The sequence below is a fragment of the Quercus robur genome, chromosome 11 (assembly GCF_932294415.1).
Source record: "Quercus robur chromosome 11, dhQueRobu3.1, whole genome shotgun sequence".
Classification (NCBI taxonomy): domain Eukaryota; kingdom Viridiplantae; phylum Streptophyta; class Magnoliopsida; order Fagales; family Fagaceae; genus Quercus; species Quercus robur.
The window spans coordinates 40,816,768-40,821,887 of NC_065544.1; the positions used below are offsets into that span (position 1 = coordinate 40,816,768).

General features: G+C 31.1%; 1 long non-coding RNA gene across 1 annotated transcript; it reads right to left on the minus strand.

Annotated features, from left to right (window-relative positions):
• Positions 1-414: 414 nt before the first annotated feature.
• On the minus strand, positions 415-4,596 carry LOC126707397 (uncharacterized). Its single transcript, XR_007648938.1, has 3 exons — positions 4,225-4,596; positions 3,320-3,360; positions 415-821 (listed from the first exon to the last, which is right to left on the minus strand). It is a non-coding gene; the product is annotated as an uncharacterized LOC126707397 (long non-coding RNA).
• Between the last annotated feature and the right edge of the window lie 524 nt (positions 4,597-5,120).

The window sequence follows — 5,120 nt, forward strand, 5'->3', positions numbered from 1 at the left end:
AAGGTGGTTGTGATTGTTATTTATTGGATAGGATATATTATTTTATTGTAGTGGATATATTATTTTATTGTAATGGATATATTATTTTATTATGATGTTTATATTATTTTATTGTGTTAAAAGCTAAAATAGATTCACTGTTGCAGCATGTATATAGGTAAAATAGATAAAGTAACTTTTGGTGGAGCTAAAAAGCTAAATTTTTAGCTCCACTGCTGTGGATGCTCTAAGAAAGCAAGAGCATCCACAACGTGAAGCTATTTTTTTTAGCTATTTGGCACCACAAAAATCTACTTTATCTATTTTACCTACTCATTTTACCAAACATTCAGTAGCAGTGGATCTATTTTAGTTTTCAATATAATAAAATAATATAAACATCACAATAAAATAATATATCTACTACAATAAAATAATACATCCCACTAAAAAAATGCCACAAACTAAAATGCCACAATCCACAGCCACTGCCAACCAATAACAACCACCCACAAAAACCTTTCAGCCAGCCACATCCATCTCCACCACTACTCCACTAGCAACAACCTCTATGTGACAACCACAACCCATGGCAAGAAAAAATAAAAAAATAAAACCACCACCAAACCCAAAACAGATCAACGATGAAGATGAAGATCCACATGAAGATGAAGATCGGCGACAAACCACAACACTACCAACCTTATCAGACTTGCTCCTTCTCACCAGACAGTCATGACCCAGATCCAAAATTTCGTCTTTCGATTCATCTGTGTCAGTTTTGGGTTCTGGAGTGGCCGAGTCAAATCGGTACAGAACCGATAGTTTGAGAGTTTGATGATCTGAGGAGAAAGGGTGAGAATGAGAGCACAACAGGCAAAATGAGCAAAAAGAAAAAAAAAAGTATTATTTTAATAAAAGTAGGAATTAAAATAATATTTTAACTTTTAGCTTCACCTTCCATACGAAGCCAAAAGTAGCTTCGTACGGAAGCCTGAAGCTAAGGGGGTGTTTGATACATCCATTCAAACACACATTTTCAGTTTTTAAACAACATTACATGCATTTTCATATATTTTTTCACCCACACGTATCTCCACACATGTTTTCAAACAACAAAACACATGTTTTCAAACACATATACCCAACACCCCCTAAAAATTTTTAGCTTACATACACTGCTCTGAAAAGCATTTTTTGTGTTTTGGTGAAACTAGCTTCACTGTTGCTAGTTCTCTAATATGTCAATATATGCCAACATTTATGAGTCTTTTGGCTAAATATTGGGCACTGTTCAAAGTTATTTAGTAAAATGAGGAAAGAGATTGAATTTCAGCAACATAGTTGCCGAAATTGTAAGAAAAAGTATGAGAGAGAAGAAAGTTGAGTGATGTGATTGGGAGGGAGAAAAAAATGAATTTCGGTAATGAGATTACTGAAATTCTTGTCCTGCCCAAGCTCTACCCGTGAAGTGCCCCAATGCATGCTAGGGGGAGTGCCCAAATGGTTTACCAATTGTGGCAACCAAGTTGCCGAAATTGTAGGGAATTGAGGAGAGAGAAAATATGAATTGTGGCAACCAAGTTGCCAAAAATGGGAGGAAAAAAAAATAGTGGTTGTCAAAATCTGGGAAGGAATTAAAAAAAAAAAATGCTACGTCCACAGTATTTTTACAACAAATCACAAGTGATTATTTGTTATTAATTCAAATTTGAATTTAATAATCTGCCACTTAAGATTTGTTGTAAAAATGGTGTAGACATATCATTTCTCAAAAAAAAAAAAGTGTTAATTGATTTGTGGCAATGACATTGCCAAAATAGAGGGGAAAAAAAAATTATGGCCAAAATAGAAGGGAAAAAAAAAATTGTAGGAATGAATTTGTGGCAATGGCATTGCCAAAATAGAAGGGGAAAAAAAATTTGATACAATTGGTTTGTGGCAATGGCATTGCCGAAATAGAGGGGAAAAAAATTGTGGGAATGAATTTATGGCAATAGCATTGCCAAAATATGAGGGGAAAAAAATTTGTTACAATTGGTTTGTGGAAATGGCATTGCCGAAATAGAAGGAAAAAGAAAAAACAAAATGTTTGATTTTTGGCAATGGCATTGCCGAAATAGGAAATTGGAGGAGAGAGAGAGAGAGCGGTCTAAATAAAAATAATTATTACACATATTCTTATTCTTTAGTAGTTTTTTTGACTTGTTTTGTGTATATGTCATGTTCCTTTCTTGTATTGTAAGTGAAGAGTCAATCAACCAATCACCTCACCTCTTCATCTGATTTTTATTCTCTGCTTGAAATATATTCATTGATAAAAAAAACAAAAAAAGAATCTGTGAGATAGATTTAAGCGTGATATCAATAGGTGGTTTTATTGGGAATGATCAATGAATATATTCCAAGCAGAGAATAAGAATCAGATGTAGAGGTAAATTGTGCTAGCCATTCCATTGGTATCTTATAAATTAGAATCACCGAATTTTTCATTTTTGATTTATTTCTTTATTTTCTAAATGTTCCAATTAGAGAATTATTTAAAAATTGTATTTTCCTATTTTCAAGAAGCTAATTTTGTTATTAAAAATTGAAACATGTAATTTACATATCAATATAATATACAAAGAAGTTTATTTATTTATATACTTAACTTGTTTTGTTTAATATATAGCATCCCATAAAGAAATTGATGAGTTGATACATAAAATTTTCCTTTGTATTTGTGAGCAAATTGTAGACCGAAAAGTTCAAATTCACATAATAAAATTGTGAGAATAAGAATTCTCACCATTTATGTTGTGAATTTGAATTTGGTCATTCACTATTAACTCACATATACTAAAAAAATTCTATCTATCAAAATCTCTTCATGCATGAGATTAAACAAAGCGGAGTTATAATATATAAAATTTGAGTATATTAATTGATGTGTAAATCTTACACGACTATAACATTCTCTAACTAGGATTTTTATATATGTTTTTTTTATATATATATATTTTTCAAAAACTAGTTTTTAAACAAATTGTCACAAATTTATGCTTTTTGTATAAATTTTTAAACAAGTTTATTCTTTTTTTCATAAATTTTTAAATAAAATTAGTTTTTCTTGAAAATATAAGAAAAGTTCTACATGTACCATAGTTAGAGAACAACTCATGATAAAATTCCTAGATACTGAACAAAATTATTATTGGAACTTCTTCTCATGGAACAAATGAAAATTAAAAAAGTAAATGGGGAAAATGTGGAAAATAAATGAAAAATAATAATTGCTAATTTTAAAGTACAATTTGTAATGGAAGTAAAATATAAATAGAAGAAAAAAAAAACATACCAGATAAAAATACAACCGCTACCAGCGCTGAAAAGTAAAACCTGAAATCGGTATAAACTGTAAGATAAAAAATATAAATCTGAGAGAAAAACAGTTTAAAGGCTCTTCAACTGTTCAAGAGCATTTGATGGTAATTGAGGATGCACATCATTGATTCATTATGACTCTCAGCTACCATTAATTATATAAATTCCACTTCTTGTTTACTATTTTGATCAAATGGCAATTAAGTACTTTTTGACTAATATCTAATGTCTGTAATATTATAGTTTCAATAATTTGATTTTCATCTATGATCTATGGTATACTCCTGTTAACAATGTCATCTTTTCATCTAACCAATTGTCATTTATAGGTATATTTGAATGCAATTTAATAAAAGTATTATCTTACAATTAATACTCTTTTGAAGAAACATAATTCTTTTAAGAATAAAGTCCTCTGTAATATTAACCACATCATAGAACAACACACTGTACGTCCTTACAGCAAAAAGATATCGTTACAATATGCCTATTTTTAATTGTTTACATGAAGCAATTCAGCTAAAGCCAAATTCTCATCTCCCAAACTAAGAATAAATTCAAGATAAAGTTAAAAAATTATCTAAGAATTCAATTCTTGAGAACCAACAAAATGTTGGGAAAATGCACACGCCAAAAACTTCACACATTTGAATCTATTTTGAGACGCAATCATTTTTCTCATTAGCACCATCATATTCCACTTTCATAAAAGCAGGAATTTCAAAATAGCTTAACTATTCAGCATTCACAAAAAACAGAGTCCCATGACTTCATTTTACTCAACTAAACTAAAACCATACAAAATCTTAGTTAAAAACAACATATAGAACTTGGAAATAAAAACAAAACCAGCAAAAGATAAGATTGAAGGGATACCACCTCAGTTTTGCAGCTTTGAGATCTATCGTGTCAGGCGAAGAGGTGGTGGTGCAGTGAAAACAGTGGTGATGATAGGTGGCAAGTCGACAATGGTGGTGAGGACGACATGTCTTCCTGTCATTAGCAAAGTTACTAGTTGGCAATCATAAGAGGCGTGTATTAGCTGGTAATCTCTTGGATAGAAAATAAAAGTTTTATGGAGATTTTAAACAGGTTAATATTCTAACCCTACCCAAAGATTGCCAACAAATTCTCCTCCTCTCTGATGAAGTTAACTCAACTTTGCTAACATCAGAAAGGCTGTTGCCTACACAAGTTCTTTCTCAAAATGACTATTAAAAGAGAAAAACTTATATAACGTTAGGAAATGGAGTACTGAGAAAAAACTGTGAAGTGCTTGGGGCGGTTGCTATGGTTTTTATAGGAGCTTGGGTATGGTGTATTTACGTTCTTTACCCTTAAAAACTGTACTTTAGAGGGTCTCTTTGGTCTAAAGATTGGTATGTGTGGAGTTAATGAGCTGTAGACTAGTAGTTGAGAGCTGTTGCAGAATTATACTTTAGTGCAAATTTAAGAGGAAGAGTCCAAATGAGAGAGAGCCGTTTGTGATAGAGAGGAAAAGCTGAAAGAGTTTATTAATAAAAATTGAAGAGGTAGAGTCCAAACGAGAAGAAGAGAAAGCTGGAGGAGTATTAACGACACAGCGGACATGTATAAATTAAAAAATAAAAATAAAAATAAAAAAACTATTTTACGATAAATTGTGATTAGCTATTTTAGTTTTTATTATAATGACTCATGAAACCGAATGCTTCAAACTGAGAGATGGCTCTTAATAATAGGAATAATGGGGTACTGTGATTAACCAATCAAAGAAAAACAAACTTCATTAATCA